Below are 27,252 nucleotides of genomic sequence, written 5' to 3'. Positions count from 1 at the left end.
TTAAGGATTTTAAAACAGAGTATAAAATAATATGTATATTATAGTTCTATTTTACATGCAAGTGTTTGCATGTAAAAAAAATCTAAAATAATATACTCCAAAATCTGACAGTATTTCTCTCTAGGTGGTGAAATTTAGAGTGATTTCATTTATTTTTCTTTTAGTGCAACTGTGTTTTCTTTCCTTCTTTCTTTCTTTCTTTCTTTTTTTTTTTTTCTTTTTACAATAAACAAATAGCACTGGGTGATATAAAAGGAAAAACCTGCAAGAGGTTATAGGGCCCAAGAAAATGCTTTTTCTCTAGATGATTGTGTAAGAATATACATACACAATCAGTCAAGAATAGAAAAATATAAAAGGCTTCTCAGGAAGTCAAGCTGATTTCAAATGTGACCACTCCACCCATCAAGGCACCCCAAAGACCGTTAGAAAAGGAGGTTGGTTTCCAGTGGCTTGCTGTGAGGAAAGGACTTTGTACAGGACAAGTTGAAACTCTACATGTAAGGAGCTGGTTAGGAATAGTGAAGAAGATAGTGGCTGGCCTAGAGGCCCAAGGCGCCCCAAGCCTATGGACAGGGGCTGGATGCTGTGACCCTAGAGATCTGGGGATGGAATCTTTTGGGGCATGAGGATACACACTGCAGAGGGCTTTGGAGCACATGGGATCCAGATTCAAATTCCAGCTTTGCCATTTAGCAGCTTAACCACCTTGTACCTCTGTTTCCTCAAATGCAAAATGGACATACAAAGAGGGCTCTGTGACCAGGCACGGTGGCTCGCGCCTGTAATCCCAGCACTTTGGGAGGCCGAGGCATGCAGATTACCTGAGGTCAGGAGTTTGAGACCAGTCTGACCAACATGGTGAAACCCTGTCTCTACTAAAAAAAAAAAAAAAATACAAAAATTAGCCAGGCATGGTGACAGGAGCCTGTAATCCCAGCTACTCAGGAGGCCGAGGCTGGAGAATCACTTGAACCCAGGAGGCAGAGGTTGCAGTGAGCGGAGATAGCACCATTGCACTCCAGCCTGGGTGACAGAGCGAGACTCTATCTCAAAACGACAACAACAAACAAACAAACAAAGAGGGCTCTGCTGAGGGTTAAATGAGATAACTTTTGAGAATTGTTCCACAATGTCAACCACCTTGGGCAAGCCTTCTGGACAGTCTAATCTACTTGACAGGGATGGAGCCAGTGGAAAGAGTTTTGCTTTTTGTTTGTTTTTTAACTTCAGCACATGTTATTGTGCTAAATTAGATACATATTATTTCCTTTAGATAATTTCATATGAAGATGTAATGCCACGCTATTCTAGAACAGATAAACAATAAGAGGTATCATTTCTTAAAGAGAAGTGTAGGGGAGAAAAAGTTTAAAAATAAGAATATTTAATCCAGGAACACGATCATATCCAAAGTAGGAATAATGCTGTGAGTGGGTAGTTTTTACTAGAAGGAAATCTACTATATTGGAAGAAGATACAGTAGCAGATTAGTTAGTAGAAATTAAGTAACGTTCTTGTGAAAATGTAGAAAACTGACAGCCCCAGAAGAACTTACTGACAAACAGATAAAATAGGACGAAGTTCACACACCTGTTACAGGTTTTGCACCATCCCTCCCAGTCTTGGCAACAGGGCCTCCACATTATGATAATAATAACACATGGGGCAAATGCTTGCAAAGAAAATGAACATGAGCCAGAGGGTCAGCCTTGTGGTCTATCTACTCCACCTTGGAGAACATCCACAGAGGCATGCAGCAGGACTTTTTGCTGCAAATACAGGAAGACGCCATGAAGGGAAGACTTTGGGGAGATAAACTGGGCTGTCTTGCTTAGGAACTCCTGGGGTGTTGCAACCCGTTTTTTCTGCCATTGGGTTAGTTACAACAAATGCCAATAAGTAACCTCCACTTTGTCTCACTTGTTCTTAGCAGCAGCAGCTCAGCCTTGGAAGGATGTTGCCTGAGAAATGAAGAAGCTCATTAACTTGGGTCAGTAGATTGGACAGTGTAGCACCTGTGGACCTTGAATCTTAAGATGCCTTGTGTGATCAGCCAGAGAAATGAAAATTAATCAGGAGGGTGAAACTGCAATGGGGCCCATAGTGAATAGTGAGGAGGCACAGCCAGCAGGCTGAGGCCCAGACTCAGTGGTAGCCCTTGCAACCCAGCTTGACTGGCCTGTGCTGGGAAATGCAGCTGGCCTGAGAAGTGATTAAATCCTCACACGTCTAGGACAAACATTCCAACCATCCTACCAGACTAGATCATGTACATATACATCCATTTGTTCCACAAGGGAATTTCAGAAAAAAAGTGACGTCTCATTGAACTAATGAAGATGTCGTTCTCCCACTTAAGTGAATTCTGGAAACTCTAAACATTCATTTGCACAAATCAATAGAGTCTCAAAGCCGATGTTTATTGCCTTCAGTGAGATTTATTACTCTGTAAAAACTTTGACTTTTGACCATCAAAATATTAAAAATTAAGTTGCCCGTGTCACTCTTGGCTATCTAATTAACAGCCATTCTCCCTTCAAAGACTAGCAAACAGAATTCTATGTTTGGGTGCAATGGACCCAGTCCCATGAAATGACTTACAATTGTTCTAACTCAATAATGACACCCCCTTCCACTAAGCCAGTGATTGATTTAGGAGTGTGCATGTGACCCCGTTCTAGTCAATGAGATTTGAGGAAATAACTGCTGAGGCAGCCATATTGCCACCATTAAGCAATGAACTGGAAAACAAAAGCTGAGAATTGCAGAGCTATTCTTATTGTGTATAAATATTGAATGTGACAAAGGAAAAGAATGCATTGAGAAAAAAGAAACAGGTATATACTATAATATTAACAAGTATTTATTAAGCACCTACCATATGCTTAGTTAATCCTATGATACTGGGTATGGAATAATTATCAACCTCTATAGCACTGGCTTTGAAATGGAGATGGAGGTGACAGTGTTTCAGGTTGTTAAAGAAGTGCTCTAGCTACTGGTGATGAAGAAATCTATTTCAGCTAGGGCATACCCAGGAGGTAACTTCTAGCACAGCACTCAAATAACATTAGTTGCAAAAAAGAAGAGTAGTTACAGTCTTCGCAATGACAGACATAGGACAAAGAGTGCCCCAGTGAGAGGGCAGACAGTAGTGTTCAGCCTCTCATATCAGTCCCCTGAACCAGGGAAATAGGCAGCCAGCATTTTGCAAAGCATATTAGAGAAAAGCAAAGATGTCCATTAAAATGAATTGAAAAAGTCTTGGTCCTGTGCTTTGAGCAAATGTATTAACATAAACCAAGAACTTCCTGTAATTACAGCACTTCTGAAGTAAAAGTATGGCTGGGCTACCCCAAAGGACAGTCATCCCACTATTTCTTTAGCCACAGTAGACACAGGGTTATCACAGTAATGGGAACTGGAATTCAATTTCAGACCCCACTGGACTTCCTTCATGGTTCCTTGCATTTGTTTGTTAGGGAGACAGTATTCACTTCAGGGCTCAGATGGCAGGACAGATAAGCATGGGGGTTTTCAGAAGAGAAGGTCCATGAGAACCAGAGGGTAAAGTTTGAATTTTGCCTTCAAAGACTTGTACACCGATTTGTGGGGGTACCGCAGCTATAGGTATGTCTATAGTTAGGATGATGCCAACTGACTCATTACCAAAATCAGTTGTGTCAACGCCATAAATGTGGCAGCCTCGTTCAGAGAAATCAAATGTAAAAGTGTCTTAAATTTAAAAACACTGAGTGATTTTTAAATTGTGCTTGAGGTTAAATTGTTCCCCTACCTTGTTGGGTTCCTGAGAACAATGCAGTTAGAATATCAGTCTCGCTGCTGCATCTTTTCCAGAGATCTCAAAGCATGACTTGAGTGTCATTCTCATTACAAAAGAGGAGAATGGAGGATTGCTTGGGCAGAAACATACACCAGAGGACAGCGGGAAAGCTTGAAGATAGTTAAATCTTAAGAGAGTTCTAGAACTAGAAGGGGTCTTAGAAACATCTAGTATAACATCTCAAACATTTTTAGCAATAGAACATTTCATTCAAATGAAATTTTACACAGAACCCCAATATGGATATAATGGTATTTATTTAGGATACTTTTTTCATTTTTCTTTTTTGAGACGGGCTCTTGCTCTGTCAGCTAAGCTAGAGTGCAGTGGCATGATCACAGCTCACTGCAGCCTCGAACTCCTGAGCTCAAATGATCCTCCTACTTCAGCCTCCCCAGTAGCTGGGACCACAGGTGTGCACCAGCACGCCTGGACTTTTTTTTTTTTTTTTTTAAGAAATAGGTTCTCCATATGTTGCCCAGGCTGGTCTCAACTCCTAGGTTCAAGGGATCCTCCCACCTCAGCCTCCCAAAATGCTGGGATTACAGGTGTGAGCCACTGCACCTAATAGACAGTTTATTTTTCAAGTGAAAATTTTTATATTATAAAGTGGGTCTGTGAGACCAATTAGACGCTGTGTTGGATGTGAAATTTTAAATCAGGGGTTAAGGACTATTATGACTAGATCAGCTTCAGCATCCATTGTATTTCTCTGATGTGTATTAGTTACACAGAATCAAGAAACTTCTGATTGGTAAGGAGGGACAAACTTGAAAGTACGGATGAGCTTCACCACTCACCCTACAATTTCAGGATACTTTTCAAAGAAACTGAAATCACAGGAGAAGCTTTATTCCAAGATGAATCAGAAAAATAGTTCATCCTGCAACATAAATTAACGTGTTTACAATTTGCTAATGTGCTTAAGAAAACTGATATGGTTCATAAAACAAGGGCATGCATATAATGTTTTTAAGTACAAATATATTTCATGACTGATGTTTGAATCAAATGTTTGCCCAATTTCCAAAGCAACTCTACAAGTCGCTAAGTTTCTGCAGAACCATCTAGAACACACTGATCAAATTAAATTTCCTCTTTTTATAAATAAAGAATTTAGGTCCTGATTGGAGAGATTATTGCTCGAAGTCACACAGTTAGGGGTGCATATCTAGGACTAAAACCCAGAACTTTTTACCTAAAATCTACAGGGGCTTCCCCTAAAGATGCTGCAGTTCTATGCAAAAATGTTCTCTTTTATATAGATGCCTTTTCTACTGCTAGCAAAGAAAGTAAGCTCACACATGTCATCAGAGAAGACCTTGAACACTTTGACATGTATTTCCAAGCTAATGAGGAAAAAAAGAAACTTCTGAACAAAAACTTCTCTGCAGGATGCCCACACCCAGCCCCTACTGACATCAGTGGCCCTGATGAGCCAAGCAGGCTCCTGATAAGCTTGTAGGCACATCACCTGCATTGTCACTCACGCCAGTGACCACTCTCTCCATGGCCTATACTTTGCACTTTCTCAGTAAATCTCGCTGAAAAAAGTGAGAAGCCAGTGAGCATAAAAGCACATTTTAGGGAAGAGTTTGACGTCAAACAAATACCAGCAACAGGAAAACAGCTCCACCTCCTTTCCATATCCAGCCTCTGCCTAAGACTTCCCCTACCTGCAAGTTAGCAGGAACATCAGGGAAAACAAAATAAAACCAAAAAAAAAAAAAAAAGCCTTAAGTCTTTCAGGTTGCCCCTGCAAACAGGTCCTGGAAATGGGTTGTGGTTACAGAAGGGCGATGAAATTAAGTAAATGTGCAGTTCCCCTTGCCGTTCATTTATGCACGCACTCCCAAACCCCACGACCACAGAGAGTTGATGAATCACTTGTTCTTCTGTTTAACTGAATGTCTAAGACAAGATATCATTCCCATTGCTGAAAATATCCAGCAAATTCATTAACAGGATGACATAATACAGAAGCATGCTCACTTAGTACAACCGTATAACTGTAGATATCAGCTTATCAAGTTGGCATACTTTAATTATAAACTGCAAGATAGGTAAAACTCAATATCCAATTTATGAAAATGTAAACATATTTTCATTTACTTTGGGCATAAATGGCCATAGTGTAAGTAGAAAATTGTATCACAATACTACTCTTGATAATATCAACAATAACTATTTTTGTTGATTATTTACCATATTCCAAGCACTGCTATAAATACTTAACATGCATTAGCTCTTTAGTTTTCACTAAAACTCTAAGAATTAGGTACTATTTGTCAGCCCAATTTTACAACAAAGCAAACTGAGGCAAAGACAAGAGATAGGTATTAGAAGTGACAAAAACAAGCATAAACAGGATTTGAATGAGTGTGCATTTCTTCTTACCTAGATATTAATTGGTACCTAATCATGACTCAGAAAACAAGGAAGAAAAAAATGTTTAAACTTCCCAAACATACAACATCTCCTTTAGCTCTCATGTTAGCCCAAATAAGAGGCATTTCAACCCAAGATCAAACAGTTTGATTAAATCCTATAGTTTAGAGATTGAATGGAACCTGAGGATCTAGGAGGGGGCTGGGTGACTGCAAGAAAGGCAGCTCTTTGCAAGACTGTTCTGTGTGATGGTCAGGTGTTGGAGCTCTGAAACCACAGAGCTTGGATCCCAACCCTGGCTCGCCACATGTGAGCTCTGTGATCTTAAGAAAGTTGTTCAATCTTTTCCATGGAAATAATAATAATAATAATAACAACTACCTCACAGGGATGTTGTGAGGATTAAATGACGCTGTGAAGGTGTGACATAGCACCTGGTCCACAAGAACCACTCAATAAATATCAGTTACTGTTACTATGATCACTGCTACCACCAACTGGAGAAATAACTGGAAACTGAGGCTTTCACAAGACAGAAAGAACAAAATCCTGGCTTTTATGAGACAGTTGTGTACTACTCTGTTCTTGGACTCATTCATAAGGGGAAAAAAATCCCCATACCCCATATCACTCAAAAGCTGCATGCAGCACAGGCACAGTGGCTCATGCCTGTAATCCCAGCACTTTGGGAGGCTAAAGCAGGCAGATCGCTTGAGCCCAGGAGTTCCTAGCCTGGACAACATGGCAAAACCCCATCTCTACAAAAAATACAAAAATTAGCCAGGCATGGTTGTGCACACCTGCGGTCCTAGCTATCCAGGAGGCTGAAGTGGGAGAATCACCTGAGCTTGGGAGGTCGTGATGGGCTTGAGCCACGATCACGCCCCTGCACTCTACACTGGGTGATGGGGCAAGACCCTGCCTCAAAAAACAAAAACAAAAAAATCTGTATGCATGCCAAGTTTTAACAATAAGCAACATATGACACTACTCATACATGAATAGTTTATTTAATCTTCTATAAACCCACTTTTATTAAGTCTTCTCAAATTGCCAATGGGCATTTAGAAATTTTTATAGAAGCTTTGTAAAATTAGATATGATGGATCTGGCCCAAAATGGTATAAAGCCACAAGTCCTAAAGCAGATACTTCTGATAAATGGAAATAAAAACATAGAAAAAGATTTTTTAAAATAATAGCAGAACTAAAATTGACCATAGCCTAATACTAGAACCTGGGAGCAACTGACAGGACTAAATTAAAACACCAGCAGCTGAGACTTCAGCTCTTGATACAGTCTGGCTTCGATGAATAAAACAGAGGTCACCAGACAAAAGGAAGAAAGAGAAAGATGCTTCAAACCTCCTTTTTCATTCCTCAGCTTCATGTCTGTTCTCCTATCCTCTTCCCTAACTCTATCTCCACCTCTTCCAAATCTAAGCAGAAACCACAAATTCTAGAAAATATAACACTATTGTGGGTAAGAAGAGACTTGATGGTAGCACAACACATTTGTCTTAGATAAAGGCAATATACCATCACGATGAACCCTGATAACAACACGTACTGGAAATTGGCTTATCCATGTTCACAGTACCAGAGAATCAGGCAGTTGGAGGAGATAGAAGGTGCCACTTCAGTAGAGCAGGACACACCAATGATGTCCTAATGGGAACAGGAAACTGGACTGGGAGCAGTGCATACCAATATGCCACAAGTGTGAAAAGGGAATTGGATTATATAGCAAAAAAAAAAAGCTGAAACACAGGCAGATGGAAATTAAACACAACGAGTTGCCAAAAAAAAAAAAAACGCAGGAGAGGAGGAAGGATTCCAAGAAGATAATGTGATTACAGAAGTAATATACATATTGGAAACAGGTTTAGAACCAAACTGATGCTATAGAAAATCTATTTAGTGGTGTGGAAAACAGACTCTCCAAGTTCTAGTAGAACATAGAGGGAAAGAACATGGAAATTAAAATGACTCTAGTTGTGGAAGACAAAGACTGGAAAGTCAATATGAGGAAAATGTGTGTTCCTGAAGAAGAACTCAGAATAAATGGAAAAAAAGTAATAATCAAAGATATAGTAGAAGAAATTCTTCCTCACCTAAAGACAAACTGCATAAGCAGATCAAATGGGCCTTCAGTTTTCTGAAAAATCCATTAAAAGAAATTCACATCTACTCACATGCTTACAAACTATTTACAAGGATAAGTTTAAAATAAAATTTAATTTAAAAACCTATAAGCACCAAGGCAAATAAACCAGGTTGCCTAGCAAGTATGAAAATTAGTCAGGCTTCAGACTTCTCCAGTGTTGGACTAGCTCCATGGCAATGCCGTCTCAATGCCTATAGCATTTTGAAGAAGAGAAAAATTATGATCCAGTAATTTTCTGCCACCAATGTATCTGCCATGTTGAAAAGGGATGTTCAGATACGCAAGCTCTTAAGACACACAGGAGCTTCCAGAAAGCTTCTTGAATTTGTTGTCCAGAAAGGGCACAAAGTGACTGATAATGAAAAATAAAACTAATTTTAAAAGATAAACAATTGGCAGAAAGCTGGATATAAAAGTGGACTCAATAAAAACTGGAGTGAGGATTCTTTGGGGAGAGAAATGTTCTAAAATTGGATAGTGGTGGGAGTGGCACAATTCTGAAAATTTACTAAAAATCACTGAATTGTATACTTAAGATGAATTTATTTTATGGCAAATTATGCCTCAATAAAGCTGTTTGAAAAACCAAACTCAAATATAAAAACTGATCAAATAGAAAAGCCAAAATCAAATACACTAACATAGCGTAGGAGGTAGGCAGGATGACAGTGTGTTCAACACTTTATCACCAGAGGTGCCATTTCACAAGTGACTCTCACAATCTGAAAATGCTGATCAAAGAACATTTTTGAAAAATTAAAAATAACTACCACTAGAATATATGTCTTCCAAACATTAGAAAAGATAAAAGGTAAAGAAAATATAGCCCAGGGAGGGAGGATGGGGAAAGACTGGTCAACAGGTACAAAGTTGCACTTAGATAGGAGGAATAAATCCTGGTTTTCTATTGCGCAGTAGGGTGATTGTGGTTAACAATAATGTATTGTATATTTCAAATAGCTACACAAGAGGATGCTGAATGTTCTAACCACAATGAAAGGATCAACGTTTGAGGTGAAAGATATGCTAATTACCCTGATTTGATCATTATACAATATATACATGCATTGAAATATGACATTGTACCCCATAAATATGTACTATTATTTGTCAATTAAAAATAAAATAAAACTTAAAAGAAAATATAATCTATATACCAAATAAGAAAACATAAAGGAAAGAGCAACACAGCATCTTTTAAGTAGAAAACGCTGATATGCCAGAAATAAAAGCAAATATAATAATTATAACAATTACATTAATCTCCCCTATTAAAAATTTTGAAACTATAAACTTGGGTCAAAAAAACAAAATGCTGTACCTAAAACAAAGTAAAATAAATATATAAGGGCAAAAACCTAATTTCTTGGTCTGATGAAAAGTGTAAACATTTTGAACTGAGAACTTCATTTAAAATGGTTATTCAACTTTATGTTTATTGCAACAGAAAGGTGACCATGACATATTTGTAAGTGGGAAAAAAATGTAGACTACACAACAGCATGCACAGAATGATCCCACGGCAAACTGTGAATGTGTGTGTTCATGTGCACACACACCCAATAGAATATATAAAAGGGATTCACTAAAACATCAGAAGTAGATTTGGGGAGATTTTAATGCTTTGGTCTGGTTGAGTTTTTAACAATGAGAATATAATATGTTCACACACAGAGATACACACACAAGATATTGTAAATTTGTAGAAAGACAGTGGTAAATACCATTTAGTGGTACTTACCCCATAATTTTATATTGGAAAACAGTAAAATTGATAGTGAATATATAATTCTCATAAATTCCATGAAACAAGTTATAGTGTACCAAAATATGTATAAAGCTAAAACTGAAATACAAGAAGAAATTCATAAGAACAAATTATATTAGGATAATTCTTTAATAAACAAATTGTCCTCATCGGGTCAAACAGCCAAAAAATAGAGAAAGAGCTAAATAATTGTATTAATGTAATTACTAATCTGGATAATGACTCTTCATTATATCATTACAACATAATTAAATTAATTTAATAAATACATTGACGATACATATGAAAACAGAAACATACTCTATTTTTCAGTGCCCATGAAACATGTACAAAAATTGATTTAGAATTGGACCACACAGAAAGTTGCAGTTATGCTCTTGACTACAGCCCTATCAAAAAGTCTAAAAGTTTTCTAATGAAAACTGGCAAATTTAAAGTTCATCAAGAATAAAAATGAGCAAAAATAGCCTGGGCGAAGTTGTTGCTTTGGGAAGCTGAGGCGGGAGGATTGCTTGAGGCCAGGAACTCGAGACCAGCCTGAGCTACACAGCAAGACTGTCTCCACAAAAATCAAAAAATTATCAGAGTGTGGTGGTACACCCCTATAGTCCTAGCTACTTGGGAGCCTGAGGCAAGAGGATCACTAGAACCAAGAAGTTTGAGGCTACCGTGAGCTATGATCATGCCACCACACTTGAGGCTGGGCAACAGAGTAAGACTTTTTCTCTAAAAAAATTTAAAAATAAAGAGGAAATTCCAAAAGCAGACCCAAATATGTATGTGTGTGTAACATTAGTATTATTAAATTAATATTTTAAATCAGTGCAGAAAAAAGTGGGTAAATTTAGGGAAAAAACAAAATTAAATCTCTACCTTATTACAAAATGAATTTTAGATGAAGTAAGGATTTAAATATAAAAATAAAACTACAAAGTACTAGGAGAAAATATTGATGCATATTTTCAAAATCTGTTCAATGTAGAAGTTTTTCTAAACATGAATTATAAATGAATAAAACTGATAGGCTTATTTAAAAATTTAACATCTGAACATAAACAAGGTTAAAAGGCATATTTGCAAACTGTGAAAATTATTTGCAACAAATATCACAAAGGCTGAATAGCCTTAATTTTAATTTTTAATTTTGATATATAAAAATTTCATATAAATTAAAGGAAGTCAGGCCAGGTATGGTGGTTCACACCTGTAATCCCAGGGCTTTGAGAGGCTGAGGCAGGAGGATTGCTTGAGCCCAGGAGTTCAAGGCTGCAGTGAGCCAAGGTGATGTCACTACACTCTGGGCGACAGAGTGAGACCTTGCCTATAACAAAACAAAACTAAACTAAAGGAAATACCCCAATAGAAAAACTAGTGAAAGGCAGCAATGTGCTACTTATAAAAGAAATAAGTTGCACAGCTAGCACAGGCAGTAGAGCATGAGTCTCTTTAAGGAAATATAGATGCACACATATGTTTATTGCAGCACTATTCACAATAGCAAAGATTTGGAACCAACCCAAATGTCCATCAATGATAGACTGGATTAAGAAAATGTGGCACATATACACCATGGAATACTATGCAGCCATAAAAAAGGATGAGTTCATGTCCTTTCTAGGATATGGATGAAGCTGGAAACCACCATTCTGAGCAAACTATCACAAGGACAGAACATGTCCTCCCTCATAGGTGGGAGTTGAACAATGAGAACACTTGGACACAGTGCAAGGAACATCACATACTGGGGCCTGTCGTGGGGTGGGGGACAGGCGGAGGGATAGCATTAGGGGAAATACCTAATGTAAATGGTGAGTTAATGGGTGCAGCAAACCAACATGGCACATGTATACATATGTAACAAACCTGCAGGTTGTGCACATGTACCCTAGAACTTAAAGTATAATAAAAAAAAAAAAAAGAAAGAAATATAGATGGTCGGCTGGGTGTGGTGGCTCACGCCTGTAATCCCAGCACTTTGGGAGACAGAGGCGGGCAGATCTCCTGAGGCCAGGAGTTCGAGACCAGCCTGACTAACATGGAGAAACCCTGTCTCTACTAAAAATACAAAATTAGCCGGGCATGGTGGAGCATGCCTGCAATCCCAGCTACTCGGGAGGCTGAGGCAGGAGAATCGCTTGAACCCAGGAAGTGGAGGTGGCAGTGAGGTGCCACTGCACACTTCAGCCTGGGCAACAAAGGCCAAACTCCATCAAAAAAAAAATATGTATATATATAGATGGTCAATTAACACAGGAACAAAACATTTTCAATCTCACAAATAGTCAAATAACAGAATAGTTATATGTCTTCTTTTTTTTTTTTTTTTTTTTTTTGAGACAGAGTCTCGCTCTGTCGCCCAGGCTAGAATGCAGTGGCACGATCTCGGCTCACTGCAAGCTCCACCTCCTGGGTTCACACCATTCTCCTGCCTCAGCCTCCCGAGTAGCTGGGACTGCAGGCGCCCACCACCACGCCCGGCTAATTTTTTGTATTTTTAGTAGAGACGGGGTTTCACTGTATTAGCCAGGATGGTCTCGATCTCCTAACCTCGTGATCCGCCCACCTCCACCTCCCAAAGCGCTGACATTACAGGCATGAGCCACTGCGCCCGGCCTATATGCCATTTTTTACTTATCAAGTTATAACTCTTTAAAGGTTAAAATCCCATGTTCATGACATCAACATGAAACCTCAAACCTCATGTGTGGAATTGTAAACTGGTAAGACATTGGAGAGTGGGAGTGGTTTAGAATGTACATTTCAAATGTGTCAAATATAGTCAATTCTTTCTACTCAACAATTCCTAAGGCAAAAAGGATTTATAAAGATGTAGAGACAATGATAGTTACCGTAATGTTATTTGTGGCAGCAAGAAAGCAGAAAGAACTTAAAGCACCCAACAATAGTGGACCAGCTAAATCAATCGTGATACCTTAAAAACTGTGATAAAGAAGAATATTCATATGAAAAGACATTAATTATACACTGTTAGATGGGAAAAAATAAACTACAATACAGTAATGGTCCCATATTTGAAAAAATAGTAATAAATGTACATTCATTAAGCAAAAACAACTTTTTTTTTGTTCAGGAAGATATTCACCAAAATGTTAATAGTGGTTCTGTCTACATGTTGATATGCCAGGTAGGATTTTTGTGTTCTCTTTGCCAATCTCTATTTTATAAATTTTTCCACAATCATATGTTTAACTTGCATAATAATTGTTAAAATAGTAACAATGGTAGTAATAGCATGCTGAAATTAAGCTCTTTCTCTTTTTGAAGAGCACTGGCATGCTAGTTCTTTTTCTCCTTAGCATGAAAGAAAGCACCATGGATCCACATTAAAAGAAAGATGTGGCTTGCCATCACCCTGAGGGACACTTTCAGTGGGATGATTACAGCTGCTATGACAACAATGGGAGGATGTGATGTCACATAATGATCCAGTGACTTCAACGGTCCCATCCCAATGCAGAGCTTTGCTGCCAGCTGGAAATCCAGCAGAGACCTCATTAAGGGCATCTGTTCAGTAATTACTACAAGTTTCCCTTCATCACGCATCCAACTTTGAAAACAGCCCTACCGCAGAACTCCAATGCCTGATTCACAGAGGGCTTTAATCTTCCATTTCTGTAGCGCTCAGACTGACTGCCACCAGAGGACCAGGGTCAAGTTTTGGTGCAGTCAGTAAGCACTACCTTGATCAACAGGGACCAGGGTGGGAAGAAGCATCCAGAGGACGTTTATTAACACCAACATAGACTAAAGCCTCAAGGTGTTTAACTAAGGTATCTTATTTTGCATCCTCCTAGAACATTTAAATATTGTAATTTCCATTAGAGAAAATCTAATACACCCCTAACGCATAGAAAAGAAGGGCAAATAGGAGTGACTGCACAGCAAGCCAGAGAATCAATTGCAAAATATGCATAATAAATTCTCCTACAATGAATATGAAATCCCAAGACCCTATTCACATGGCACTAGCACTGGTGCTCTGCATAGAATAGGGGCAAACTGCTATGGTAGAAGGAGCCAGACAGAACTGGTGTCAAGTCCCAGCTCTATTATTTAACCTCCTAAGCCTCTGTTTCCTCACCTATAAACTGAGAATAATAATGAGTCAAAAGAGTTGGAAAATTAAGCATAAAACTCTTAGCCTAGTACCTAGTATTCCAAATAAAGTTAGTTCCCCTTGAAAAGTTTCACAGAAAACTACACAGAAATGTCAATGAATTAACTGCTTCTTTATTAAGTCTTGACCAATGCAAGAGTCTCCTAACTGCCCGATCTTGCCACACCTACTGCTATTATCATCCTCACATATTACACTGTTCTTACACATGGTGTTTTCTCTGTCTACAATGTTCCCAGAATTTCTCCCCTGTCCATCCCATCCCCAACCTCATCCAGCGCTGTGATTCCTAAACAAGGCACACAGCAGAATCACTTAGAGAGCTTTCTAAAAATGCACATGCCAGGCTGGGCACAGTGGCTCACGCCTGTAATCCCAGCACTTTGGGAGGCTGAGGCGGGCGGATCACCTGAGGTCAAGAGTTCAAGACAAACTGGCCAACATGGTGAAACCCCATCTCTACAAAAATACAAAAATTAGCCAGGCATGATGGTGGGTGCCTGTAATCCCAGCTACTTGGGAGGCTGAGGTGGGAGAATCTCTTGAACCTGGGAGGCAGAGGTTGCAGCGAGCAGAGATCGTGCCACTGCACTCCAGCCTGGGCGACAGAGTGAGCCTCTGTCTCAAAAAAAAAAAAAAAAAAAAAGAGAAAAAAAGAAAAAAATGCACTTGCCACGTCCAACTCACAATTATGGAATTTGAATCTTCGGAGCATGGAGCCCAGAAATCCTTAACAAACTCTCTATTTGGTTTTTATGCAGCCAGCCCTGTTGCTGCACGTTTGAGAACCACTGACGTGGCTGATTCCCACTTCTTTAAAACTCCATTCAAAAACTCTCATACATCACTGGTGGAATCATAAAATGGCGCAGACACTTTGAAAAAGTTTGACAGTTCCCTAAATGTTATACAATAATTTACCATACACCCCAACAATCCCACTCCTAGGAACCTACCCAAGAGACTTAAAACATATGTCCACACAAAGACATGTATGTAAATATTTATAGCAGCATTATTCATAATAACCAAAAACTGGAAACAACCTGTGTCCAACAATTAGTTAATGGATAAACAAATGTATATGTTCATATAATGGAATATTATTCAAAATAAAACAGAATGAAGTACTTATACATGGTGATGATTGCACAACTGTAAACTCACTAAAACTTGTTGAATTGTACTCTTAAAATGGGTAAATTTTATGGTATGTAGATTACACCTCAATAAAGCTGAAGAAAGGGAAAAGAAAGGGAGAAAAGGAACAGGAAGGAAGGGAGAAGAAGAAGAAAGAAGGAGGGAGGGGAGGAGAGGGGAAGGGAAGGGAGTGGTACTGGGGAGAAGAGAAGAGAGGAAGGGAGGGGAGGGGAGGGGAAGAGAGGAGAGGAGAGGAGAGGAGAGGAGAGAGGAGAAGGGGAGGGGAAGGGAGGGAAAGATAAAACAAGAGTGGAGAAAACTAAGTCCAAGCATTTGCCAACCCCTCCCCCTGCATTATCTTCATCCTTTATAAATCTCTCAAACAGCACTTGGCCTCAGCATGTTACTTGTCAGTGTCAGTCTCCCCACAAGCCCACATGCTTTTCAAGGATGAGAAAATTCTATAATATCTTCCTATACTTGCAGGGAGGTCAGTAGGCACTAACTAATGTTTGTAAGAGAATGTAGGAAGGAATGTGTGGTTGTTTGAGCTTTCTGCTGAAACACACTGTAAGAAACATTCTACCTCTAAGAACTTAATACTCAGTTTCCCTCTTATAAAGTCATAAACTCTGTCATTGGGATGCTAAGAGGAGATGCTAGATGTCCCAAAAGTGCTTTGGATTTTTACCCAAGGCATGTCCCACAGGTGTAAGAAGGGCACTTCCTCTGACATGTCCCACGCATAATCAAGCTCTCACATAACCATCGTAGCGTCAGATTCAAATCCAGATCTCTCCACTTCCCTGGATAAGTTCGTTAGTTTCCTCATCCAAAAATGAGAAATTAAATGAGCTAGTGCTTACAAAGCCCTTAGAAGAGCGTTTGGCATACAGCAAACACTCAAAGAAAATAGTAGTATACATGGTATGTGGAAGGGGTGTGTGTTTGTATATAAAATATGTGTGCATATAATTGGTGAGACACCTCTGCCAAAATAGGCCATGCTGTGAAATACTCAGAAAAGTTTCACCTGCCTCATGGGGCATTCAGGATTAGGGAAGCTGATACAAACACAAAAGAGAGCCTAGGCACTAAGTTAGAGAGACCAAGAGAGCTAATTTAAAATATTCATATATACAATTAAGTTTTAAAAGCAGGTACTAGAACAACATGTATGATCCCATTTAAATAGAACTGCAATAGAATATTATGTGGACCAAGGATAGGATATTAACAGAGGTCATCTCTGGATAATGAGGTTTTCTTTCCTGAGTGCCTAAAATGAATATGGATCATTTTTATAGGCAAATAAAACTAATAATGCTATCTTCATTTTGTTAAAAAATGAATTAAGTAATTAGGAAAATTAAGACAGCCTCCAGCCCCCAAGGACCACCTACTGCTCTGGCAGCCTAAAAGTTTGCCTGGTTTGTTTGAAAGACAGAACTAATACCCAGAAGGCTACAGGAACGCCCAGATAGAAAGGAAGAATGCAGGCCACACAGAAATGGCTAGTTATTATTAATACATAATAGCAAGAACATTCAGCAAATACTCAACAACTGATTCTCCACAGCATAGCCAGAGTGTGTGTTTATAAACAGAAATCTGATCTTGTCCCATCTCCCTAAAATGGCCAAACTGCCTTCCACTGCTCTTGGAGAAAAAACAAAATCTTCCAGTGGGCCTGTAAGGCCTCATATAATCACCTCTCCAGCCTCTTCTTAATGATCTCACAGCCCTCAATAGCCCATCTCCTCCCTCCAGCCACAGGGCCTCTGCACAGGCTGCCTGATCCACCTGGAGGCTCTCCCATCGCCTCCCCAACACCCTTCACCAGGGAAGCCCATCCCAACCCCCAGACAGATTAGATACCCCTGCTGGGCATGACCACAGCACCCTGGCCTTGCCATCAGAGGACTAAGAACAGTTTACCAATGTCTGTGGGCCCCACTAGGCTGTCATCACCATGTCATCAGGGCTGGCTTGTTTGCTCATATAGTATCCCTAGTGCCTAACACAATCGCTGCCATAAAGAACGCACTCCATAAAGACAAGCTAAGTGAGTGGTTATGGCCCATGCGCACGCAGGGCACTGCAAAGTATGAGTCCAGAGAAAAGCAAAGGCCAGGTCATGGAAGGCCCATGGGTCCTACCTGGGAATGTGGGCTTGATCCTGCATGCAATGGGAATCTCCCTCCTGGGTTTTAAACGGAAGGGCAGCAGGATCAAAAAGCCATCTAATTTAAATACTAATTAGATGAGGTGAGGGTAGGAATCTGCACAGGAAAAGGAATCTACAGTGGTTCCCAGGTTTCTAGTTCAGATGCCCAAGCTTTCAAAAATGTAGAAACTGGCCGGGCGCAGTGCCTCACACCTGTAATCCCAACACTTTAGGAGGCCCAGGCAGGCAGATCACTTGAGGTCAGGGGCTCGAGACCAGCCTGGCTAACACGGTGAAACCCCATCTCCCAGCTACTTGGGAGGCTGAGGCAGGAGAGTCACTTGAACCCGGAAGGCAGAGGTTGGAGTGAGCCAGGATTATGCCACTGCACTCCAGCGTGGCAACAGAGTGAGACTCCATCTTAAAAAAACAAAATGTAGAAACTGGATTGGAGTCATGGTTCTGAAACAAGTCACTCCGACTTCTTGGAGTAGCAGTTTCTCCATCTGTAAAATGGAGCTGCTCATAGATCTTTTTCAGGGGAATTTGTAGCATCAAATGAGCTGATGTTTGGGAAAGTGCTTTACCAATAGTAAAGCCTCTCATTATCATCAGCAACATGGGGGCAATGGTTTGCATAATTACCCCCAAAAAATAGCCTCCTTGAAATAGTCACTAAGACCAGGCTTACAGTCTTACACAACTGGACTAAATTCTGCATCTTTTAAACACTTTTCACCGTATTAAACAGTTGGCCTCATAAATGACCCAGATGAGAAAGAAAGAAAATGCATCCTGTTGGAAAACTGGGTTTCTGTGGGGCCCAGCAGATGGTTGGGATCTAGTCTGGCTCAAGTCCTGCTGGTTCCCTCTTTAAGAGATGATGGATTCCTCTCCAATATTAACTGACTCGATACAATTTGAAAAGTAATTTCCAACTGTTTAAGGTGAGTCACTAGATACAGTGGACCTTTCTGAGAAACTGTAAACTAATTACTTTAAAAAAGAATTCCATTCACTTTCCCACTCACTGCTTAAATCCTATTGTGTTAATGTGTGTTCCCTGGGCCCAAAGTCAGAGAAAAACAATGCCAGCTTTCTCTTGGGGCCTCTCAGAGAGATGAAATTTCCAAAGGGCTGGAGGGTTCCCCTATTTGTGATTACTGGGCAAACATCTAAGCCAGCAGAAATACCTTCAGGTTTGGCATGAACTAGGAAGAAGAAAAGGGAAGGGGAAGGAGTCAGTATTTTTCAATATTTTTATAAGCACCTGCAATTGTCATTACTGGGCTAGAACTTTACATATGTCACATCATATGTAGATATTATTATTCCTACTTTACAAAATTAAGAAACAAGATTCAGAAAGGTAAAAAAAAGAGGTCAGAGGCCAGGCACAGTGGCTTATGCCTGTAATCCCAACACTTTGGGAGGGCAAAGCAGAAGGATCGCTTGAGCCCACGAGTTGAAGACCAGCCTGAGCAACATAGTGAGACCCCATCTCTAGAAATAATAAAAATAAGTTAGCTGGCATGGTGGTGCACACCTGTAGTCCCAGCTACTCAGAGGCAGGCTGAGGCAGGGGGATCACTTGAGCCCAGGAAGTCAAGGCTGTGGTGAACCGTGATCGTACCATTGCACTCCAGCCTAAGTGACAAAGCAAGACTGTCTCTAAAAGCTAACTAAATAAATAAATGGTCAGCTATTTCATAAATGGTGAACATGACAACTTATCAATTCACATTCTGTTTTGTCCAAAGACAAAGAAGGAATATTCTCTCCACCATATACACTACAAAAATTTTATTGAGATAATCTCTAAGAGCCAATATGTCTGAGAAATGAAATATGTAATTCAGCAGGTCCAACACAACAAAACCAAAAAAAAAAATTAAGCCAGGAAAGAGCCCTGTAGTTGAACTACAATGAAACCCTTACTTATTACTTTGACCTTGAGCAAGTCACTTCTCCATCTGTCTAATTTCAGCTTGTGAAAGCTGAATTAGACTATCTATGATGCTGGTGGTTACTAGTCCATGCAAGTCCAGAAGGGGTTTCTTCTCCTTTTCTCCTCCCCAAGCCCATGGAATCGTACCTGAGCCACTCTATGAAGTTACCACAAAGAGAGGCAGCACAGCCATTTGGGGAAGCAGAGAGAAAGTCAGCAAATCAATTCCTGCAATGTGGTTTCTTCTCAAACTCTGGCAGCAGTACCTGTGACCTAATACTCCAGGGCAGAGTCTTGGGTGCTTTGGACCCTCGTCCAGAAGACACTGCCTTCCACCAAGTGAAAATCAACTTCTAGCAACTCTGCCTCCAAGCCTGCCCAGGGTCCCCTGGGGAAGGCCTGGTTCTCAGGCCAACGTCCCAACACACTTCAGTGCCTGTCTGCCAGCAGCACAGGAAGTGCCAACCAGCTCTCCCCAAAGCAGCTGGCACCAATTACCCCAACCCAGCTGGAAGCACCTGGCTTGGCTGAGACAGGCACTCCAGATCCCTGGCCTGGTCGGAAATCCTACCCTAAAACAAAGACAGACTTGCAGCCATGCCAGAATGCTACATAAGTGGCTGGTGGAGGGTTGGCGGAGGCAGCCAGGGGCAGGCGGGTGAGCACCGTCCAGGGAAGCAGCTGTGGGTCTGGGAGTCTCGCCCACACCCTGATTTCAGAATCCCTCCATCATCACAACCAACAGCTACCAATTAACAGGCACCTAGAGCACACTGGGTTCTTACATTCCTCATCCTCTTGAACCCTCCCAACAACGCAACAAAGAAGGAATCGCTATCCCCATTTACTAATGAGGGCCCCAAGGGTCACAGAGGTGAATGATCATTCCCACAGCCACAGAGATAGGAAGTGCCAGAACTGGGTCTAGAGCCCATGTCTTCTGTATCACTTGCCTTTCCACCTGGCATCCTGGCCTAGGAGAGCTAACATTCTAACAAGGGCCTGGCAGCTAGGGACTTGCTTTGCAAAACCATCACAAGTGACACAGTAAATCCTGAAAGATGTTAACCTGCTAAGGAAATGGGAACACATGGATCCATGAAGAATAACCATAAAGTATCAAGAGATCATTACCCAAAGACACAAAAGTGAAGCACACGAAAAATGCCAATTTTGAACAACAGAAAGCAGAAGACAAAGTCATCCTTACAGTTTTTCAAACAACAGTATATATGGCAATTTGATCAAGCAGGACTCAGAGTTGGTTATTATTATTTTCAAGTTAATAATATTATGAAAATATCTTACAATGGATATAAACTATAAATATATAATAATAAAAACATTTACATAGAACTTTACCAGGTGCTATTCTGAGTGCTTGATGTGTATTAACTCCTCTAACACCCTAGGAGGTAGGTAATATAATTGTCTACATTTAACAGATGAGCACATTGAAATACAGAAAGGTTAAGTAACTTGTCAAAAATTACACAGCTACTAAACTGTGAAGCCAAAATTCAACCAAGGCAGTCAAACTCCAGAATCCAACTCTTAACCTCTGCACAGACTGCCTCTCAAATCCAACAAGCATTTATCAAGCAGGATCCAGGCTAGATGCTTCTATGTCTATTATTAATTTGTTATTCATTCTTACATTTACTCTTCATAACAAATCTAGTAGCATGAATTGAAGCCAAAAAGGTTTCATATCACATCAGAATGGAGCTAGCCCTGCAGGCACTCAGAAACACTTGGAAATCTCCAGCTAGTCCCCATTTCCCGCTGGAATTTGATAGTTAGCATATAGGTGAAATAGCTGGAAGGCCTGGGCAGCTACACATGGACTTGCCTTTGGTCCTTCCTTGAGTTTAGCTCAGTGGTTATTAAACTTCACCATAAGTAAGAAAACTGTACAATGCTCTATACACAAAGCCTAGTATGCTTACTTCATGAATAATTTCACCTCTGAGCTCTTAACTAGTCCTGCACGCAGTTTGCCTCCTCTTTGGTCTGAACTCTACAAAGCATCCATCACAAATCCCCAGTGTACCTCACTTAGCCATTCCCCAGCATCTCACCTACTCTGAGAAGGCCAGGGTCAGGACTCGAAGCTCACCTCTTCCGGGAGGGGCAGGAATCACAGAGATTTCCTTACTTAACCAGTTTGTTTACAGATGGAGAAACTGTGGCCCAGGTTAAGTGACTTACCCGGGATCAAAGAGCAAGTTAGTAAGGTGCTAACCCCATCTCTGAGTCCAGTATGTGTTTTCTACTAGTCTATGCTTTTCTCCTCTGTGGTTCCCCCACCCTTCTACAGTGTCTACTTCAGTGTTATGTTCAGCAAATATTTATTAACCTACCAATAATAATAGTTCACAATTTTGAATGCCTTGACTGTGCCAGGCCCTGTGCTAGAAGCTACAGCTTCATTATGACTTTCATGGGCCCTAGAAAGTTTTGCTTTTGTGGTTCCCTTCCTCCACAAAAAAATAATTTTTTAAAATTTAAAATATATTTTAGGACTACATTGAAATGAAGAACATAATAATGTTTTCTTAACTTCTTTATTATTTGTTGAGGTAAGAACACTTAACATGAGATCTACCCTCTAAGCAAATTTTTAGGCGTACAATGTTGTACTGCAGATCTTTAGAGCTTGACTAAAACTCTATGAAGTAAAATATTTTATTCAATCTAAAAGATTATTTTTTCTTTCAATTCTAAAAGAAATTAAAATATTTTCAGAATCCTAAAAATATTGCAGTCTGATCACTATGCTTACTGTACCCAGTGGATAAATCAGCCCTAGTAAGTGTTCTAGTTGCACTATCTCATTTGATTTCCTACCCTAGCATGGTGGATACTATTTATTATGTCCATTTTACAGCTTAGGAGTCTTAACATTAGCCATGAAATGCCACCTCTCTAAGATCACAACAAAAGGAAGATGGGGTTCTAGATTTGAACCACAAGTGTCTGACTCCAGAGACTGTCATATTCTGGACTCTTACTCAGTGCAATTTACCCATCCTGGTCCCCTCCTCCTGCTGTGTTCCAGGCCAATCCCGAAGCCCAGCTCAGGACTGTTATTCCTTCGTTACTATTCTCCCCACGACTTCCAACTTCCCCATGGCCCCAGGTGGACCCTGTCCAGGTCTGTGGATGCTGAGTAGACATGCCAGGCACACTGTGTGGCTCCGGAAAGTGCATCAGCCTATAGGAGGGCAGCAGGGTGTACAGGGCATCCTGTACAGGGCATCCTGGCTGCCCACATCCTGGCTGTACAGGGCATCTTGGCTGCCCACCCACAGAGTGCAGCCACAAACCCTGGGGATCACACCACTGATGCTCACCCACTCCCAGCCAGCACCAGCTCTATTCACAGTATGATTTCAGGCAAAGGGAAGGGACATTGAACAGACACCCACAGTGTGACAGCCAGGCACTGTGCATGGCCCTTCATTCCACTGGCCATGGTTCACCCACAAGGAAGGTGTTACCACCTCCACTTATTCAGAGAAGAAAATTGAGGCTGAGAGAAGCTAAATGGCTCACCTAATGGGCATGATAAATCTGTGTGTGACTCCAAAGCCCAGGGTTTTCCACAGCAAATACAACCTCTCAGCTGGCCCCTTAAAAGCAGGCACTCTAATTGTTTGCTGACAATGGCAACTCCATTGTGAGAGCTCCTCAGGCAAAAGACAGGGCTGCTCTGGTCGAAGTGCAAATGCTGTGAGGTGGCATACACCAGTTTTAACCAGCATTAACTTTCCCTAATAACAGCATTTGGAGGGCATTTTGGAGTTAACAGCGCCGTTGTTTCATGCATACCTTCACTCGATCCTCACCATACTGCCATAACCTAAGGATCTTACTCCCCATTTTACATATGAGGAAACTGAGGCTCAGAGATAATGTGATTTGCCCATGGTGCAGAATGGAAGAGGATGAACAGCAGAGCAGAGACTGCAAGACTCCGTTTGCAGACTCCTCTTCCCACACCCTGCCGCACCTGACTGACGCTGAGATACGACTGAGGGAGAGAAGTAGGTCCATGAGCACTGGGAGGAGGCCATAGAATATTTTACCTGGAATCCTTACTGGGTTCTTTGCTCCCCGCCATCACTCCCAACCAGGTGTAAAAGCTCCAAAGTTCTTGTTTCCACCCAGACTGCCTGCTTGTCTAAGCAAGCAGATGGAAGGCAGACAAGACACTCAGCTGAGAGAGCACAGAGACCAGTCTGGGCTCAGAAAGTCCTCAACCATATGCCCCAGGGGAGGCCAGGGGCCTCTCTGCCACAGCTGGAGAGTGGGCCACACCCCCAGTGTGTGCAGCCAGTTCAATCAGGCTTCAGCCACCCACAGAGCCCTGCCTGCCCAGATCCCCTCTGAGAGGAGCATCCACGAGCAAACCTCCTCCCTTCAGCTTAGCCTCCGTCCCCTGCTGTCCAAGGGTAGGTCAGGGAACCCCCACTCCCAGCCCCTCGAGCCTCCGATTGCTGTCTAGGGGCTTCTTGTTTTTCCTCCTCTGGGACAACCCAAGGAGAGAAACACAAGGCAGAAAAGCCAGTGGCTGCTGCTACAGGAAACACATCTCCGTTAGCAACACCTCTTCAGTACAGGCCTAGAATTTTCCACAACACCAACAGGTTCATTTTTGAAGGAAGCAGCTTCTTTGACATTCACTCCGCCAACTTCACATCCCTCTGAGCCTCTGGTTTCATCCACCTCCTCCTGACACCATGCAGGTCATCACCAAGGGCCTGAGGGAAATGATGGGCCCTCCCTCAGCCCCATTTTCTCATCTGTAAAATGAACAGGGAGGAGCATCAAAAGAGATCGAGTGGGGCCCACTCAGGTGATTTAAAAGAAAAAATGTGCTTTTGTTTTTGGCAGACATACATCACTTTGAGGGGGAGGTGTTTGTTTGTATTTCAGGCAGCCTTCTGGAGAGAGCAAGAATCTGTGAATGACTTAATACAAACCCAAATAGACATCCAAACTCCAGAAGGAAAGTTCTTCTGAAATACAAGGTACTGCACCTACGCACCCCAATCATTCACTTCATATGCAAATGTTCCTTCACAAGTACTACCTCACCAGAGTCAATTTATACTTGCACTTCCACATATGGCCTTCGATTATGTCATCAGGATAATCACTTGCTGCAATCATAGTAAGTTCAATGGTTTCCCAGGGATGGAACTCTCAAAGCATCAAGGCGCTTTGAAAGTCAGCACTTCTGAATGTGACACATGTTCAATCTTAGTCTTGTTTCCAAGAACTTTTGACCACACACCCATTTCATGACTTGAGAAAATTACATAAAGAGGGTGCAAAATAATTTGCCCTGGGACAGGGAAGCATGGGACTGAGGGAGCCCAGTGAGGCAGATTAACTAACCTTGTTTCTTCTACCTGATCTTCCTCCAGGGAGCAGCAACCCCACCCTGTCCCACATGCAGCCATGGTCTCATCTCTTTCTGGTTTTGCTCCAGCCTTGGCTGGTTAAGCAGAGTTAACAAACTCCCAGATCTCTCTGCTGCAGAATGTTGGGCTAGTACCGAGGCTCCAGCAGAAATAAAGTCCACTGTGGGAGGCAGCATGATGTGTGGGACAAACCCCGGGCTGAGGGGTCAGGGCAGATGTGATTTGAACCCAACTCTGCCACCTCCTAGCTGTGTGCCTTCTGAAAAATTATTTCCTCTGGAGTCTTGGGAGTTTCTTCTCCTAAAACAGGGGTCATAACAGCTACCTTTCAGAGCTGTCGAAACATTGCTGGTGGGAGTAGAAGTTGGTAAATCTTTTTAGAAGGCAGTTGAGCAATATGTTTTAAAGTTCCTAAAAATGTTGATACTCTTGGACTAAGCAATTAAGCTTCTAGAAGGTTATCTTTAAGAAGTACTCATGGGCCGGGCACAGTGGCTCACACCTGTAATCCCAACACTTTGGGAGACCGAGGTGGGTGGATCACGAGGTCAGGAGATCGAGACCATCCTGGCTAACACAGTGAAACCCCACCTCTACTAAAAATACAAAAAAAATTAGTGGGGCGTGTTGGCGGGCGCCTGTAGTCCCAGCTACTCCGGAGGCTGAGGCAGGAGAACGGTGTGAACCCGGGAGGCGGAGCTTGCAGTGAGCTGAGATCCGGCCACTGTACTCCAGCCCGGGTGACAGAGCAAGACTCTGTCTCAAAAAAAAAAAAAAAAGTACTCATGATATACTCAAAGATTTAGTTTTTTATAGCTGTTTATCATGGTGAAAATTAAAAGCAACCTAAATAGCCAACAATAGGAAGTTGATTTTTTAAATACTTTATATATAGCATGAAACAAAACTAATAGGGTTTTTTAAATAACACATTTTTCAAACATTATTATTTCATTTTGTAAAAACAATATACATATTAGAAGTACATACAAGAAATATTAATATTTAGCATTGGATGATAAAATGACAGTTAATTTTCTTTCTTCCTTTTTTATTATTGTATTTTCTAAACTTGGCCTAAAATTTCTTAAATGTCTCTCTAGCAACTTACTAATTTCTGCTTTTTAAAATGGTTATGTATGAACATATCACATCGCCCCAAGAATACAAATTCCTTGAACACAGATTCTAAGTCTGATTTATCTCCATAAACTCCCCATGATATTAGCTTAGTGCCTTGAATAATTACAATTACCATTTATTGAATGTTTGCCATGTGGCAGGCATTGTGCTAAATTGTATCTCTTAGTATAGTAAAATTGAATAAATGTGGAAAGGGAAGGGAAGAAGAATAAGTAGAAAGAAGTGAATGAATAAATTCTCAGCAATCTGAAATAAGTTGGCAGCTATCTCACTTGGAAGCGACCGGCTCATTTTTAGAGTCTCTTCTGACCACCAGACCATACCAATCTGCTAGACCAACTCTTCTAACAGAAAGGGAAAATGTCAGGAAGAGGAGGACCACACTATGATCCTGGATTTTAGAAAGCCACACTTTGAAGGATAAGAGCTCATAAGGACAACCTGGTATAACTTTTGAGAATTTTCTTACCAGAGTCAAGAAAACCAATTTAACATGACAATGATCTATTAATGAAACACTTTTGACTTTGGCAACCTTTAATTCTTTTCTACAAGCACTCCCTTAGCACCCACCAACACCATTTGAGAAGGAAAGATACATAAGCAGTCTCATCCTTAAGGAATTTTTAATGCAATGAGGACTACCAACAGGTGCCTAAATAACTGATTCAAGGCACGGTGTGAGCTCCAACAGAGAACTCAGGGACTGGAGAGATTGCCAAGGGAGAAATTCTTTCTGATGGGGATGGAGTGGAAGAGGTGGAAAGTGAAAGCTGGGATCTGAAGCATAGACAAGATTTCTCAGTGCTGTGTTGAGGGAATGGCATTCCTGCCTGCAGGAACAGCCTAGGCAAAGGCTCAGAGGGGTAGGATTTGGTACGTTTGGAGAAGGGCAAGTGTTCAGTCCATGTCCCAGAAACCTTGGGCTACTTCATTAAGAAGAAAAGTGGCCCTGAGATGAGCTCCTTTTCTTGGTCTCTTCTTGGCCCTAGTACTTTCCTGATACACATCCAAGCAGACACAGCCCACAAAAAGCAAAATAATCTACCCCCTCATTTTCAAAAGCTTTGGAGTTCAGTTCAGATTAAGACCACAGTAAACTGAGTACTTCCAAA

General features: G+C 41.1%; 1 protein-coding gene across 10 annotated transcripts in view; it reads right to left on the bottom strand.

Moving 5' to 3' along the window:
- The window catches only part of PDE1C (phosphodiesterase 1C), a 573,061-nt gene that overhangs the window by 535,637 nt on the left and 10,172 nt on the right, over positions 1 to 27,252 (bottom strand). For 2 of the 10 annotated variants that reach the window (XM_054494182.2, XM_054494185.2), the window contains exon 1: positions 23,121 to 23,169. The exons of the other annotated variants lie outside the window; for them this stretch is intronic. The gene's annotated coding sequence lies outside the window, so the exon portion shown is untranslated. Of the gene's footprint in view, positions 1 to 23,120; positions 23,170 to 27,252 lie in introns of those variants that run through there. 10 annotated transcript variants of the gene reach the window in all.

Source organism: Pongo pygmaeus, chromosome 6 (genome assembly GCF_028885625.2).
Source record: "Pongo pygmaeus isolate AG05252 chromosome 6, NHGRI_mPonPyg2-v2.0_pri, whole genome shotgun sequence".
Classification (NCBI taxonomy): Eukaryota; Metazoa; Chordata; class Mammalia; order Primates; family Hominidae; genus Pongo; species Pongo pygmaeus.
The sequence above is the reverse complement of the archived record's forward strand: the minus strand, read 5'-3'. Positions and strand labels throughout refer to the sequence as shown.